The 18515-nt window shown below is 58.3% G+C and overlaps 1 protein-coding gene across 2 annotated transcripts in view; it reads right to left on the minus strand.

The window, feature by feature from the left end:
- Positions 1-18515, minus strand: part of LOC116958083 (uncharacterized) — a 42332-nt gene that overhangs the window by 14265 nt on the left and 9552 nt on the right. The window contains exon 2 of one of the 2 annotated variants that reach the window (XM_076064936.1): positions 17519-17738. The gene's annotated coding sequence lies outside the window, so the exon portion shown is untranslated. Of the gene's footprint in view, positions 1-17509; positions 17739-18515 lie in introns of both variants that reach the window. The other variant, XM_076064937.1, reaches the window with a different exon arrangement.

An 18515-nucleotide genomic window follows, 5' to 3' on the forward strand; every position in this document is an offset into this window, starting at 1 on the left:
GTCTGTGTGTGTCTGTGTGTGTCTGTGTGTGTGTCTGTATGTCTATGTCTGTGTGTCTATGTCTGTGTGTGTGACCTATGATACCTATGGTATCATAGGTCAAGGCCTATAGGTCAAGGCCTATGATACCATCAGTAGGCCTGGGCTCTGGGTCGTTCTTCGTGCTTTTGGAGTACCTGACCCTCTGCTCACGATCATTAAGGACCCTGTACACCTTGGGGTGCGACAGGGATGTCCTCTGGCTCCCACATTATTTAACATCTATTTTGACCACGTAGTTCGTGAAGCCTTCAATAGCTGTACCGGGGGAATCTCCATATGGTACAGATATAATGGGAGGCTAATCGATGCCCGGGTGCGGTCAAGGGATGGCTCCCTATTGCTCAACCACGTTATGTATGCTGATGATTTGGTAATAGCTGCTCATTCAGAGGAGGAGTTGGAGACGCTGCTGCTGAGACTGGAGCGTGCCACTAAGAGGTGGGGCCTTACCATCAGCCCCACCAAAACTAAGCACCTGCCTGGGTATTTTGTACCATCGGACACTCCACCCCCACAACTCCCAATCGGTGATGGGGCAGTTGTGGAGAGAGTGGAGAGTTTCCCATACCTGGGCAGTGTGCTTATGACTGGCTCCAGTTTAACAGCAGAGGTCTCACTCCGAATCAGTCGAGCGGCAATATCTTTTCATCGGTTGCGTAACGCTGTGTGGAAGCTACCTGGTCTGTCGCTCCGCACTAAGCTTCAGGTCTTCTCGGCCACGGTCATTCCCTCCCTTCTCTACGCTTGCGAAACGTGGACCCCCCTAATGGAACATCTTCGCCGGTTAGAAACATTTAGGCTGGCCTGCCTACGATCCATCCTGGGTTTAACCAGACTGGATTGTGTGAGCTCACAAATCCTTGAAAGATCTGGGCAGGGTCCCATCGGTGAGCTCCTCCGGCAGGCAAGGCTGCGATGGCTGGGTCATGTAGCCCGCATGCCCAGCCACCGCATGCCGAAACAGCTTTTGTTTGGCCGGATTGAGGGGGCTAAGCGGGCGCGGCAAGGGCTAGAGAAGAGATGGAGTGATGTGGTACAGGAGGACGTGGAGCTGAGTGGACTTGCCGATGACTGGTACCAGCGGTGTCAAGATCGGCCTCTGTGGAGGAGGCTCGTGAAGGATGCTACTGGGCAGTTGGAGGCAGTCGCCCTCCAACAACAACGGAGGGCGGAGGAGCGACGCTCACAACAACGAGCGGAGCGCCGGGTGGCTAAAGCACAGCAGGTTGGCACAGTAGGGGGCACAGGTGGTGCATCAGCCAGTCATCTCAGTCAGTCGACCCGTGGCACCTGGGTCTGCCCCGTGACCTCCTGCCAGCGGGCGTTCGACACTTCACGTGGCCTCAGGGTGCACATAGCCTGGCACAAGCGTCGTGGTGACGTCACCGCCACTTAGTGGCGAATGGCGGTTGTTGTTGTTGTGTCTGTGTGAATGTGTGTCTGTGTGTGTCTGTGTGTGTGTCTGTGTCTATGTGTGTGTGTGTGTCTGTGTGTGGCTCCTCCCCTCATGGCATATGTGTCCACCACAGGGGCTAAACGGGGGCTCTGGACGGGTGCGAGGGGCTGGTAACCCCTCCACCTTCAATTAATTACCACGAAACTACGAATTAAACTGAAATATGTAACAACTAAGCTTGTGCCGGAGGCCCCGGGGGGCCAGGCGTCTATGACGTCTCCTGGCCAAACCCCAATTGGCGGAGCCAGGAGATTGAATACCTACCCTCGGGGCTACTCCAGAAACAACAAAAAGCCACTACGGTTGGCCACGTGGAATGTTCGAACGCTCACTGCAGAGGAGAGGCTGCCACTCCTCTGTCGGGAGCTGGACCGGTACCGCCTGGATCTATGCGGCATTCAGGAGGTCCGGTGGACCGGCTCTGGCTCCTGCCACCATGAGGGGTGGACAGTCCTCTACTCGGGGCAGCAGACTGCCAAACAACAGGGTGTGGGTCTTCTTTTGAACAAAAGAATGAAGGGGGCGTGGGAGCGTGGCGGTGAGGTGTGGGAAGCTGTAAGCCCCAGGCTACTTTGGGCTCGCCTTCCCATCAACCGGAGGCGAGGAATGGTGGTCGTGGTTACTTATGCCCCCACCGAAGATGAACATCCGTGGAGGGATGCAGGCAAAGCCGATGAGTCAGATGCCTTCTATGACCTCCTGTCACAGGTGCTGGCTAAAGTGGCCCCTCGGGATAGAGTCATCATGTTGGGTGACTTCAATGCCCGAGTTGGTCATGATACTGGCACCTGGTCTGGAGTGATTGGAGGGCATGGGCCAGATCAGCTCAATAACAACGGTAGGAGGCTGCTAGATTTTTGTGCAGCCCATGGGCTTGTAATTACCAACACGCTGTTCCGGCATCGGCGCATCCACACAACATCATGGATGCATGCCGGGTCCAAGCAAGAACATCTGCTGGACTACATAGTGACGGACCAGCGAATGCGAGCCCATGTCCTTGACACCAGGACCTACCGTGGAGCTGATCTGCCCTCTGACCATCGACTAGTCATCTGTAAGATGCGCCTGCCATTCTTCCACTCCGGTGGTGGGTGTACACCCAGGACCCCATTCCAACCTAAAGTGGCCTGGTCTCAGTTATCTGATGAAAGTTGCAAGCGAGAATTTCATCATCGCTTGCGGCTGGGATTGGCATCGTCCCCGACTCCTCCTGATGTCGAGGGTAAATGGGCGAGGTTTAGGACTGTGACTCATGCAGCTGCAATGGCTGCTTTGGGTACGCGGTCCAGACCTCCCCAGACACCCTGGATGACAGAGGAGTTGTTCAGGATGGTTGAGAAAAAGCGACAGGCCCACTGTCATCGGCTACAGAATCCCACGTCAGAGAATGAGGAGGCTTACCGCAGCCTTCGCTCGGAGGTTCGGAGAGCCGTGAGGCGCTGCAAGGATGGGTGGTGGTCGCGGGTTGCTGAGGAGATGGAGTCTGCCTCAGTGGCCCGTGATCACAAATCTATATTTAACTCCATCAAAAAAGTAACCTGCAGCGCCACACCTATTACCATCATTAGGGGAAAAAACGGTGATCCAATTTCCGACCCCCAGGAACAGGTTCGCAGATTTGCTGAGCATTTCTGTGAGGTCCTGGGGGAGGGAAAATCCCTCAGCCAGGAAAACATCGCGGCACAAAGTGAGGATGACCCTGCTGAGGCTGCGGTGCCTCAAATATTGGATGAAGTCACCCCCTGTGAGTGGCTGGCTGAGGTGCCATCTGCTGAGGAAGTATTGAAGGCGATCCGGAGTCTGAGACCAGGAAAGGCAGCGGGCAGAGATGATCTCCCAAGCGAAATGCTGAGGGAGGGTGGTGTTTGTGCACAGACTGCCCTATATGACATCATAACAACAGTCTGGACCACTGGACGGGTTCCGCAGGATTGGAAGGATGCCCTGGTGGTCCCCCTTTTTAAGAAGGGGGACCGCACAGACTGTAACAACTACAGGGGCATCTCACTCCTCAGTGTGCCGGGAAAGGTCCTGGCAAGGATTATTCAGCATCGCCTTGCCAGGCACGCTGAGGAGAGGCTTGCGGAGCCCCAATGCGGTTTCAGGAAAGGGCGGTCCTGCACAGATGCCATATTTTCTGTCCGTCTGCTACAGCAGAGGTGTAGGGAATTCCAACAAGACCTACATCTCTGCTTTATTGACCTGGTCAAGGCCTATGATACCATCAGTAGGCCTGGGCTCTGGGTCGTTCTTCGTGCTTTTGGAGTACCTGACCCTCTGCTCACGATCATTAAGGACCTTCATGATGGTGAGCGGGCCCGGGTAAAACTACGTGGCCGGGAGTCAGAGCCATTCCCTGTACACCTTGGGGTGCGACAGGGATGTCCTCTGGCTCCCACATTATTTAACATCTATTTTGACCACGTAGTTCGTGAAGCCTTCAATAGCTGTACCGGGGGAATCTCCATATGGTACAGATATAATGGGAGGCTAATCGATGCCCGGGTGCGGTCAAGGGATGGCTCCCTATTGCTCAACCACGTTATGTATGCTGATGACTTGGTAATAGCTGCTCAGTCAGAGGAGGAGTTGGAGACGCTGCTGCTGAGACTGGAGCGTGCCACTAAGAGGTGGGGCCTTACCATCAGCCCCACCAAAACTAAGCACCTGCCTGGGTATTTTGTACCATCGGACACTCCACCCCCACAACTCCCAATCGGTGATGGGGCAGTTGTGGAGAGAGTGGAGAGTTTCCCATACCTGGGTAGTGTGCTTATGACTGGCTCCAGTTTAACAGCAGAGGTCTCACTCCGAATCAGTCGAGCGGCAATATCTTTTCATCGGTTGCGTAACGCTGTGTGGAAGCTACCTGGTCTGTCGCTCCGCACTAAGCTTCAGGTCTTCTCGGCCACGGTCATTCCCTCCCTTCTCTACGCTTGCGAAACGTGGACCCCCCTAATGGAACATCTTCGCCGGTTAGAAACATTTAGGCTGGCCTGCCTACGATCCATCCTGGGTTTAACCAGACTGGATTGTGTGAGGAGCTCACAAATCCTTGAAAGATCTGGGCAGGGTCCCATCGGTGAGCTCCTCCGGCAGGCAAGGCTGCGATGGCTGGGTCATGTAGCCCGCATGCCCAGCCACCGCATGCCGAAACAGCTTTTGTTTGGCCGGATTGAGGGGGCTAAGCGGGCGCGGCACGGGCTAGAGAAGAGATGGAGTGATGTGGTACAGGAGGACGTGGAGCTGAGTGGACTTGCCGATGACTGGTACCAGCGGTGTCAAGATCGGCCTCTGTGGAGGAGGCTGGTGAAGGATGCTACTGGGCAGTTGGAGGCAGTCGCCCTCCAACAACAACGGAGGGCGGAGGAGCGACGCTCACAACAGCGAGCGGAGCGCCGGGTGGCTAAAGCACAGCAGGTTGGCACAGTAGGGGGCACAGGTGGTGCATCAGCCAGTCATCTCAGTCAGTCGACCCGTGGCACCTGGGTCTGCCCCGTGACCTCCTGCCAGCGGGCGTTCGACACTTCACGTGGCCTCAGGGTGCACATAGCCTGGCACAAGCGTCGTGGTGACGTCACCGCCACTTAGTGGCGAATGGCGGTTGTTGTTGTTGTTGTTGTTGTGTCTGTGTGTGTCGGTGTGTGTGTGTCTGTGTGTGTGTGTCTGTGTCTATGTGTGTCTGTGTGTGTGTTGTCTGTCTGTGTGTGTGTTTGTGTGTGTCTGGTTCCAGTTTAACAGCAGAGGTCTCACTCCGAAACAGTCGAGCGGCAATATCTTTTCATCGGTTGCGTAACGCTGTGTGGAAGCTACCTGGTCTGTCGCTCCGCACTAAGCTTCTGGTCTCCTTGGCCACGGTCATTCCCTCCCTTCTCTACGCGTGCGAAACGTGGACCCCCCCTAACGGAACATCTTCGCCAGTTAGAAACATTTAGGCTGGCCTGCCTACGATCCATCCTGGGTTTAACCAGACTGGATTGTGTGAGGAGCTCACAAATCCTTGAAAGATCTGGGCAGGGTCCCATCGGTGAGCTCCTCCGGCAGGCAAGGCTGCGATGGCTGGGTCATGTAGCCCGCATGCCCAGCCACCGCATGCCGAAACAGCTTTTGTTTGGCCGGATTGAGGGGGCTAAGCGGGCGCGGCACGGGCTAGAGAAGAGATGGAGTGATGTGGTACAGGAGGACGTGGAGCTGAGTGGACTTGCCGATGACTGGTACCAGCGGTGTCAAGATCGGCCTCTGTGGAGGAGGCTCGTGAAGGATGCTACTGGGCAGTTGGAGGCAGTCGCCCTCCAACAACAACGGAGGGCGGAGGAGCGACGCTCACAACAATGAGCGGAGCGCCGGGTGGCTAAAGCACAGCAGGTTGGCACAGTAGGGGGCACAGGTGGTGCATCAGCCAGTCATCTCAGTCAGTCGACCCGTGGCACCTGGGTCTGCCCCGTGACCTCCTGCCAGCGGGCGTTCGACACTTCACGTGGCCTCAGGGTGCACATAGCCTGGCACAAGCGTCGTGGTGACGTCACCGCCACTTAGTGGCGAATGGCGGTTGTTGTATGTCTATGTCTGTGTGTCTATGTCTGTGTCTCTGTGTGTGTCTGTGGAGAGGAGATGGGGTGATGTGGTACAGGAGGACGTGGAGCTGAGTGGACTTGCCGATGACTGGTACCAGCGGTGTCAAGATCGGCCTCTGTGGAGGAGGCTCGTGAAGGACGCTACTGGGCAGTTGGAGGCAGTCGCCCTCCAACAACAACGGAGGGCGGAGGAGCGACGCTCAGAACGAGCGGAGCGCCGGGTGGCTAAAGCACAGCAGGTTAGCACAGTAGGGGGCACAGGTGGTGCATCAGCCAGTCATCTCAGTCAGTCGACCCGTGGCACCTGGGTCTGCCCCGTGACCTCCTGCCAGCGGGCGTTCGACACTTCACGTGGCCTCAGGGTGCACATAGCCTGGCACAAGCGTCGTGGTGACGTCACCGCCACTTAGTGGCGAATGGCGGTTGTTGTTGTTGTGTCTGTGTGAATGTGTGTCTGTGTGTGTCTGTGTGTGTGTCTGTGTCTATGTGTGTGTGTGTGTCTGTGTGTGTGTGTCTGTGTGTGTCTGTGTGTGTGTGTCTGTGTGTGTGTGTCTGTGTCTATGTGTGTCTGTGTGTGTGTTGTCTGTCTGTGTGTGTGTTTGTGTGTGTCTGGTTCCAGTTTAACAGCAGAGGTCTCACTCCGAAACAGTCGAGCGGCAATATCTTTTCATCGGTTGCGTAACGCTGTGTGGAAGCTACCTGGTCTGTCGCTCCGCACTAAGCTTCTGGTCTTCTTGGCCACGGTCATTCCCTCCCTTCTCTACGCGTGCGAAACGTGGACCCCCCTAACGGAACATCTTCGCCGGTTAGAAACATTTAGGCTGGCCTGCCTACGATCCATCCTGGGTTTAACCAGACTGGATTGTGTGAGGAGCTCACAAATCCTTGAAAGATCTGGGCAAGGTCCCATCGGTGAGCTCCTCCGGCGGGGAAGGCTGCGATGGCTGGGTCATGTAGCCCGCATGCCCAGCCACCGCATGCCGAAACAGCTTTTGTTCAGCCGGAGGGGGCTAACCGGGCGCGGCACGGGCTAGAGAAGAGATAGAGTGATGTGGTACAGGAGGACGTGGAGCTGAGTGGACTTGCCGATGAATGGTACCAGCGGTGTCAAGATCGGCCGCTGTGGAGGAGGCTCGTGAGGACGCTACTGGAGGTAGTCGCCCTCCAACAACAACGGAGGGCGGCGGAGCGACGATCAGAACAACGAGCGGAGCGCCGGGTGGCTGAAGCACAGCAGGTTGGCACAGTAGGGGGCACAGGTGGTGCATCAGCCAGTCATCTCAGTCAGTCGACCCGTGGAACCTGGGTCTGCCCCGTGACCTCCTGCCAGCGGGCGTTCGACACTTCACGTGGCCTCAGGGCACAAGCGTCGTGGTGACGTCACCGCCACTTAGTGGCGAATGGCGGTTGTTGTTGTTGTGTGTCTATGTGTGTGTCTGTGTGTGTGTCTGTGTGTGTGTCTGTGTGTGTGTCTGTGTCTGTGTGTCTGTGTGTGTGTCTGTGTGTGTGTCTGTGTCTGTGTGTCTGTGTGTGTGTCTGTGTGTGTCTGTGTGTCTGTTTGTGTGTGTCTGTGTGTATGTTTGTCTGTGTGTGTCTGTGTGTATGTGTGTCTGTGTGTATGTGTGTTTGTGTGTGTCTGTGTGTGTGTCTGTGTGTATGTCTGTGTGTGTGTCTGTGTATCTATGTCTGCGTGTCTATCTCTGTGTGTGTGTCTGTGTGTGTGTGTCTGTGTGTGTCTGTGTGTCTGTGTCCGGCAAAACAACCCCCTACCTCCTCGCGGTGCCGGACGGGCAACTCTGTCGTGGACAGTGCTGTGGGGGGAGATCCAATTTTGATTGGCTCCTCCCCTCATGGCTTATGTGTCCACCACAGGGGCTAAACGGGGGCTCTGGACGGGTGCGAGGGGCTGGTAACCTCTCCACCTTCAATTAATTACCACGAAACCACGAGTTAAACTGAAATATGTAATTAATAAGCTTGTGCCGGAGGCCCCGGGGGCCAGGCGTCTTTGACGTCTCCTGGCCAAACCCCAATTGGCGGAGCCAGGAGATTGAATATCTACCCTCGGGGCTCCTCCAGAAACAACGAAAAGCTACTACGGGTGGCCACGTGGAATGTTCGAACGCTCACTGCGGAGGAGAGGCTGCCACTCCTCTGTCGGGAGCTGGACCGGTACCGCCTGGATCTATGCGGCATTCAGGAGGTCCGGTGGACCGGCTCTGGCTCCTGCCACCATGAGGGGTGGACAGTCCTCTACTCGGGGCAGCAGACTGCCAAACAACAGGGTGTGGCTCTTCTTTTGAACTAAAGAATGAAGGGGGCGTGGGAGCGTGGCGGTGAGGTGTGGGAAGCTGTAAGCCCCAGGCTACTTTGGGCTCGCCTTCCCATCAACCGGAGGCGAGGAGTGGTGGTCGTGGTTACTTATGCCCCCACCGAAGATGAACATCCGTGGAGGGATGCAGGTAAAGCCGATGAGTCAGATGCCTTCTATGACCTCCTGTCACAAGTGCTGGCTAAAGTGGCCCCTCGGGATAGAGTCATCTTGTTGGGTGACGTCAATGCCCGAGTTGGTCATGATGCTGACACCTGGTCTGGAGTGATTGGAGGGCATGGGCCAGATCAGCTCAATAAAAATGGTAGGAGGCTGCTAGATTTTTGTGCAGCCCATGGGCTTGTAATTACCAACACGCTGTTCCGGCATCGGTGCGTCCACACAACATCATGGATGCATGCCGGGTCCAAGCAAGAACATCTGCTGGACTACATAGTGACGGACCAGCGGATGCGGGCCCATTTCCTTGACACCAGGACCTACCGTGGAGCTGATCTGCCCTCTGACCATCGACTTGTCATCTGTAAGATGTGCCTGCCATTCTTCCACTCCGATGGTGGGTGTACACCCAGGACCCCATTCCAACCTAAGGTGGCCTGGTCTCAGCTAGCTTATAAAAGTTGCGAGCGAGAATTTCATCATCGCTTGCGGCTGGGGTTGACATCGTCCCCCACTCCTCCTGATATCGAGGGTAAATGGGCGAGGTTTAGGACTGTGACTCATGCAGCTGCAATGGCTGCTTTGGGTACACGGTCCAGACCTCCCCAGAGACCCTGGCTGACAGAGGTCTTCAGGCTGGCTGAGGTCCATCCTGGGTTTAACCTGGAAGCTGGATTGTGTGAGACATCTGGACAAAGTCCCATAAGGTGAGCTCCTCCAGCAGGCAAGGCTGCGTTGGCTGGGTCATGTAGCCCACATGCCCAGCCACCGCATGCCCAAACAGATTTTGTTCGGCCGGATAGAGGGGGCTAAACGGGCGCGGCATTGGCTAGAGAAAAGATGGCTTGATGTGCCACTCACTCACCCACCCACTCACCCACCCACCCACTCACCCACCCACCCATCCACCCACCCACACCACCCACCCACTCACCCACCCACCCATCCCCCCAGTAACTCACCCCCCACTCACTCACCCCCCACTCACTCACCCCCCCACTCACTCACCCACTCACTCACCAACTCACCCACCCACTCATCCACCCACCAACTCACTCACCCACGCAACCACACACTCACTCACTCACTTACCCACCCACCCACTCACCCACTCACCCACTCACCCACCCACCCACTCACCCACCCACCCACCAACTCATCTACCCAGCCACTCACTCACCAACTCACTCACTCACCCACTCACCCACCGAATCACTCACCCACCCACTCACTCACTCACCCACTCACGCATCCACCGAATAACTCACCGACTCACTGACTCACCTACCCACTCACCCACCCACCCACTCACCAACCCACCCACTCACCCACCCACCAACTCACCTACCCAGCCACTCACCCACCCACTCATTCACCCACTCACTCACCCACTCACCCACCCACTCACTCACCCACTCACTCGCCCACTCACTCACCGAATCACTCACCCACCCACTCACTCATCCACCGAATCACTCACCCACTCACTCACTCACTCACCCACCCACTCACCTACCCATCCACCGACTCATCCACCCACCCACTCACCCACCCACCAACTCACCTACCCAGCCACTCACCCACTCAACCACCCACCCACTCACCCACCCAACCATTCACTTTCCACACACTCACCACACACTCACAACACACAATCACCACACTCAAATCACCATCACTCACCACCCCCACACACTCACAAGACACTAACCACCCAAACACTCACCACACTCACCCTCCCCACTCACCACTCACTCACCACTCACCACCCCCACACACTCACCACATTCACCACCCCCACTTACCACTCATCCCACCCACCACTCACCATCACCACCCCCACTCACCACCACTCACCCCACTCACCACTCACCACCACTCACCACACTCACCCCACTCACCACCACCATTCTCCACCACTCACCCCCTCACCACCACTCACCACCACTCACCACTCCTCACCCCCAGTCACCACAACTCACCACCACTCACCACCACTCACCACTCACCACTACTCACCCCCACTCACCACTCACCCCACTCACCACTACTCACCACAACTCACCACTCACCACCACCCACCACCGCTCACTCCCACTCACCACTCACCACCACTCACCCCCACTCACCAATCACCACAACTCACCACTCACTACCACTCACCACCACTCACCACCACAACTCACCACTCACTCACCACCACCCCCACTCACCACCACTCACCACTCACTCACCACTCACCACCACTCACAACCACTCACCAACACTCACCACTCACTCACCACCACCCCCACTCACCACTCACCACCACTCACCACCACCCCCACTCACCGCTCACCACAATTCACCACCACTCACCACTCACCACCACTCACCCCCACTCACCACTCACCACCACTCACCACTCACCACCCCCACTCACCACCACTCACCCCCACTCACCACTCCCACTAACCACCACTCACCCCACTCACCACTCACCACCACTCACCACCACTCACATCTCACCACCACTCACCCCCACTCACCACTCACCACCACTCACTCACCACCACCCCCACTCACCACTCACCCCCACTCACCCCCACTCACCACCACTCACCACCACTCAGACTCACCACCACTCACCCCCACTCACCACTCACCACCACTCACCCCCACTCACAACTCACCACCACTCACCACTCCCACTAACCACCACTCACCACCACTCACCACCACTCACCACACTCACCACAACTCACCACTCACAACCACTCACCACCACTCACCACTCAACACCACTCACCCCCACTCACCACTCACCACCACTCACTCACCACCATCCCCACTCACCACCCACCACCACTCATCCCCACTCACCATTCCCACTCACCACTCACCACCACTCACCACCCCCACTCACCACCACTCACCACCACTCACCACTCCCACTAACCACCACTCACCCCCACTCACCACTCACCACCACTCACCACCACTCACCCCCACTCACCACCACTCACTCACCACCACCCCCACTCACCACTCACCACCACTCACCCCCACTCACCATTCCCACTCACCACCACTCAGCACCACCCAGACTCACCACCACTCACCCCAACTCACCACCACTCACCCCCACTCACCACTCACCACCACTCACCACTCACCACCACTCACCACTCACCACCACTCACCACTCACCACCACTCACCACCACTCACCACTCGCCACCACTCACCCCCACTCACCACCACTCACCACCACTCACCACTCACCACCACTCACCCCCACTCACCACTCACCACCACTCACCACCACTCACCACCACTCACCACTAACCACCACTCACCCCCACTCACCACTCACCACCACTCACCACCACTCACCACTCACAACCACTCACCCCCCCCCACTCACCACTCACCACCACTCACCCCCACTCACCACTCACCACCACTCACCACCACTCACCACTTCCACTAACCACCACTCACCCCCACTCACCACTCACCACCACTCACCACCACTCACCACTCACCACCACTCACCCCCACTCACCACGCTCACCCCCACTCACCACCACTCACCCCCACTCACCACGCTCACCACCACTCACCACCACTCACCACGCTCACCACCACTCACCACCACTCACCACCACTCACCACGCTCACCACCACTCACCACCACTCACCACCACTCACCACTCACCACCACTCACTCACCACCACCCCCACTCATCACTCACCACCACTCACCACCACTCACCCCCCTCACCACCACTCACCACCACTCACAACCACCCCCACTCACCACTACTCACCCCCACTCACCACTCACCACCACTCACCCCCACTCACCACCACTCACCACCACTCACCACCACTCACCACTCACCACCACTCACCCCCACTCACCACTCACCCCACTCACCCCACTCACCACCACTCTCCACGCTCACCACCACTCACCACCACTCACCACCACTCACTCACCACCACTCACCACTCATCACCACTCACCACTCACCACCACTCCCACTCACCACTCACCACCACTCACCACCACTCACCCCCACTCACTACTCCCACTCACCACCACCACTCACCACCACCCCCACTCACCACCACTCACCCCCACTCACCCCACTCACCACCACTCACCACGCTCACCACCACTCACCACTCACCACCACTCACTCACCACCACCGCCACTCATCACTCACCACCACTCACCACCACTCACCCCCACTCACCACTCACACTCACCACCACTCACCACCACTCCCACTCACCACCACTCACCCCCACTCACCATCACTCACCACTCACCCCACTCACTACCACTCACCACCACTCACCACCACTCACCACGCTCACCACCACTCAACACCACTCAACACCACTCACCACTCACCACTCACCCCTCACCACCACTCACCACCACTCACCCCGCTCACCACCACTCACCCCCCTCACCACCACTCACCACTCACCCCACTCACCATTCACTCACCACCACTCACCACCCTCACCACTCACCACTCACCACCACTCACCCCCACTCACCACTCCCACTAACCACCACTCACCACCACCCCCACTCACCACCACTCACCACTCACCACCACTCACCCCCACTCACCACCACTCACCCCCACTCACCACTCACCACCACTCACCCCCACTCACCACTCCCACTAACCACCACTCACCACCACCCCCACTCACCACCACTCACCACTCACCACCACTCACCCCCACTCACCACTCACCACCACTCACTCACCACCACCCCCACTCAACACTCACCACCACTCACCCCCACTCACCACCACTCACTCACCACCACCCCCACTCACCACTCACCACCATTCACCCCCACTCACCACTCACCACCATTCACCCCCACTCACCACTCCCACTCACCACCACTCACCACCACCCCCACTCACCACCACTCACCCCCACTCACCACGCTCACCACCACTCACCACCACTCACCACGCTCACCATCACTCACCCCCACTCACCACCACTCACCCCCACTCACCCCCACTCACCCCCACTCACCACGCTCACCACCACTCACCACGCTCACCACCACTCACCCCCACTCACCACTCACCACCACTCACCCCCACTCACCACCACTCACCCCCACTCACCACTCACCACCACTCACCACCACTCACCACGCTCACCACCACTCACCCCCACTCACCACCACTCACCACCACTCACCACCACTCACCACTCACCACCACTCACTCACCACCACCCCCACTCACCACTCACCACGCTCACCACCACTCACCACCACTCACCACCACTCACCACCACTCACCCCCACTCACCACCACTGACCCCCACTCACCACTCCCACTCACCACCACTCACCACCACCCCCACTCACAACCACTCACCCCCACTCACCACGCTCACCACCACTCACCACCACTCACCACTCACCCCCACTCACCACGCTCACCACCACTCACCACCACTCACCACGCTCACCACCACTCACCACCACTCACCATTCACCACGCTCACCACCACTCACCACCACTCACCACTCATCACCACTCACCCCCACTCACCACCACTCACTCACCACCACCCCCACTCACCACTCACCACCACTCACCCATCACCACCCCCACTCACCACTCACCACCACTCACCCCCCTCACCACTCCCACTCACCACCACTCAACACCACTCACCACTCACCCCTCACCACCACTCACCACCACTCACCCCGCTCACCACCACTCACCCCCCTCACCACCACTCACCACTCACCCCACTCACCATTCACTCACCACCACTCACCACCCTCACCACTCACCACTCACCACCACTCACCCCCACTCACCACTCCCACTAACCACCACTCACCACCACCCCCACTCACCACCACTCACCACTCACCACCACTCACCCCCACTCACCACTCACCACCACTCACTCACCACCACCCCCACTCACCACCACTCACCCCCACTCACCACTCACCACCACTCACTCACCACCACCCCCACTCACCACTCACCACCATTCACCCCCACTCACCACTCCCACTCACCACCACTCACCACCACCCCCACTCACCACCACTCACCCCCACTCACCACGCTCACCACCACTCACCACCACTCACCACGCTCACCATCACTCACCACCACTCACCACTCACCCCCACTCACCCCCACTCACCACCACTCACCACGCTCACCACCACTCACCACCACTCACCACCACTCACCCCCACTCACCACTCACCACCACTCACCCCCACTCACCACCACTCACCCCCACTCACCACTCACCACCACTCACCACCACTCACCACGCTCACCACCACTCACCCCCACTCACCACCACTCACCCCCACTCACCACCACTCACCACCACTCACCACCACTCACCACTCACCACCACTCACTCACCACCACCCCCACTCACCACTCACCACGCTCACCACCACTCACCACCACTCACCACCACTCACCACCACTCACCCCCACTCACCACTCCCACTCACCACCACTCACCACCACCCCCACTCACAACCACTCACCCCCACTCACCACGCTCACCACCACTCACCACCACTCACCACTCACCCCCACTCACCACGCTCACCACCACTCACCCCCACTCACCACTCACCACCACTCACTCACCACCACCCCCACTCACCACTCACCACCACTCACCCACCACCACCCCCACTCACCACTCACCACCACTCACCCCCCTCACCACTCCCACTCACCACCACTCACCACCACCCCCACTCACAACCACTCACCCCCACTCACCACGCTCACCACCACTCACCACCACTCACCACTCACCCCCACTCACCACGCTCACCACCACTCACCACCACTCACCACGCTCACCACCACTCACCACCACTCACCATTCACCACACTCACCACCACTCACCACCACTCATCACCACTCACCCCCACTCACCACTCACCACCACTCACTCACCACCACCCCCACTCACCACTCACCACCACTCACCCACCACCACCCCCACTCACCACTCACCACCACTCACCCCCCTCACCACTCCCACTCACCACCACTCAACACCACCCCCACTCACCACTCACCACCACTCACCACTCACCACCACTCACCACCACTCACCACCACTCACCCCCACTCACCACTCACCACCACTCACTCACCACCACCCCCACTCACCACGCTCACCACCACTCACCACCACTCACCACCACTCACCCCCACTCACCACCACTCACCCCCACTCACCACTCCCACTCACCACCACTCTCCACGCTCACCACCACTCACGACCACTCACCACCACTCACCACGCTCACCACCACTCACCACCACTCACCACTCACCACCACTCATCACCACTCACCCCCACTCACCACTCACCACCACTCACTCACCACTACTCACCACCACTCACCCCCACTCACCACTCCCACTCACCACCACTCACCACCACCCCCACTCACCACCACTCACCCCCACTCACCACTCACCACCACTCACCACTCACCCCACTCACCACCACTCACCACGCTCACCACCACTCACCACCACTCACCACCACTCACCCCCACTCACCACTCACCACCACTCACCACCACTCACCCCCACTCACCACTCACCACCACTCACCACCACTCACCACGCTCACCACCACTCACCCCCACTCACCACCACTCACCCCCACTCACCACCACTCACCACCACTCACCACCACTCACTCACCACCACCCCCACTCACCACTCACCACGCTCACCACCACTCACCACCACTCACCACCACTCACCCCCACTCACCACCACTCACCCCCACTCACCACTCCCACTCACCACCACTCACCACCACCCCCACTCACAACCACTCACCCCCACTCACCACGCTCACCACCACTCACCACCACTCACCACTCACCCCCACTCACCACGCTCACCACCACTCACCACCACTCACCACGCTCACCACCACTCACCACCACTCACCATTCACCACGCTCACCACCACTCACCACCACTCACCACTCATCACCACTCACCCCCACTCACCACTCACCACCACTCACTCACCACCACCCCCACTCACCACTCACCACCACTCACCCACCACCACCCCCACTCACCACTCACCACCACTCACCCCCCTCACCACTCCCACTCACCACCACTCAACACCACCCCCACTCACCACTCACCACCACTCACCACTCACCACCACTCACCACCACTCACCCCACTCACCCCACTCACCACCACTCACCACCACTCACCACGCTCACCACCACTCACCACCACTCACCCCCACTCACCACTCACCACCACCCCCACTCACCACGCTCACCACCACTCACCACCACTCACCACCACTCACCCCCACTCACCACTCCCACTCACCACCACTCTCCACGCTCACCACCACTCACGACCACTCACCACCACTCACCACCACTCACCACTCACCACCACTCATCACCACTCACCCCCACTCACCACTCACCACCACTCACTCACCACTACTCACCACCACTCACCCCCACTCACCACTCCCACTCACCACCACTCACCACCACCCCCACTCACCACCACTCACCCCCACTCACCACTCACCACCACTCACCCCACTCACCACCACTCACCACGCTCACCACCACTCACCACCACTCACCACGCTCACAACCAAACACCACCACTCACCACCACTCACCACTCATCACCACTCATCCCACTCACCATTCACTCACCACCACTCACCACCCTCACCACCAGTCACCACTCACCCCACTCACCACTCACCACCACTCACCACCACTCACACTCACCACTACTCACCACTACACTCACCACCACTCACCACCACTCACCACTCACACCACTCACCACTCACCACCACTCACCACTCACACCACTCACCCCACTCACCACCCCACGGCGTCTTCGACGTTTCGTTCCCGGCTCCTCTCGCAGCTCGGACGGACGCAGCGAGCGAGACGCCGCCGGAAATGACGTCACGCAGAGCGGGAGCCGCTCTCGCTTGTAATGACGTCACCTGTGGCAACCGGCTCAATGATTGACGTCACCGCAGAGTAGGGAGTGGATGATGTCACTGGCACGACGGTTGACGGTGCGGAGGTGGACGTCACTGTTGGCGAATGAGGACAGGATTTGATGACGTCATACACCGAGTGTTCACGCGCGTAGAAGTGACGTCACTATCCGGTATCTGCAGAGTAGATTACGTCATTTACAAGTATAAACGGAGGAGGAGGGGGGGGATGGCGTCACTATCGGAGCCAGAACAGAGACACAGAGACTCACAGAGGGTGCAGCTGCTGTAGCAGCTGCTGTAGCAGCAGCTACAGTAGCTGCTACGGCAGCTGCTACAGCTGTAGTAGTCGCTGTAGCAGCTGTAGCAGCTGCTACAGCTGCTACAGCTGCTGCTGCTACAACTACTACAGCGACTACTACAGCAGCTGCTACAGCTACTACAGCGACTACTACAGCAGCTGCAGCTGCTACAGCTACTACAGCGACTACTACAGCTGCTACAGCTACTACAGCAGCTGCAGCAACTAAAGCAGCTGCAGCAACTACAGCAGCTGCAGCAACAACGGATGCAGCTACAGCAACAACGGATGCAGCTACAGCTGCTGCTGCTGCTACAGCAGCTGCTGTAACTACTACAGCAGCAACTACAGCAGCTGCAACCACTACAGCAGCAACTACAGCTGCTACAACAGCAGCTGCTGCTAGAGCAGCAACTACAGCAGCTGCTACAGCAGCTGCTGCTGCTGTAGCAGAAACAGTTACAGTCGCAGCAACGGATCCAGCTACAGCAGCTGCTACAGCAACTACTACAGCAGCTGCTACAACAGCAGCTGCTACAGCAACTACAGCAGCTGTAGCAGTTGCAGCTGCT

This window comes from Petromyzon marinus, unplaced genomic scaffold (genome assembly GCF_048934315.1).
Source record: "Petromyzon marinus isolate PM22_M1 ecotype Great Lakes invasive population unplaced genomic scaffold, UKy_Petmar_22M1.pri1.0 PM_Scaffold_9, whole genome shotgun sequence".
NCBI classification, from domain to species: Eukaryota; Metazoa; Chordata; class Hyperoartia; order Petromyzontiformes; family Petromyzontidae; genus Petromyzon; species Petromyzon marinus.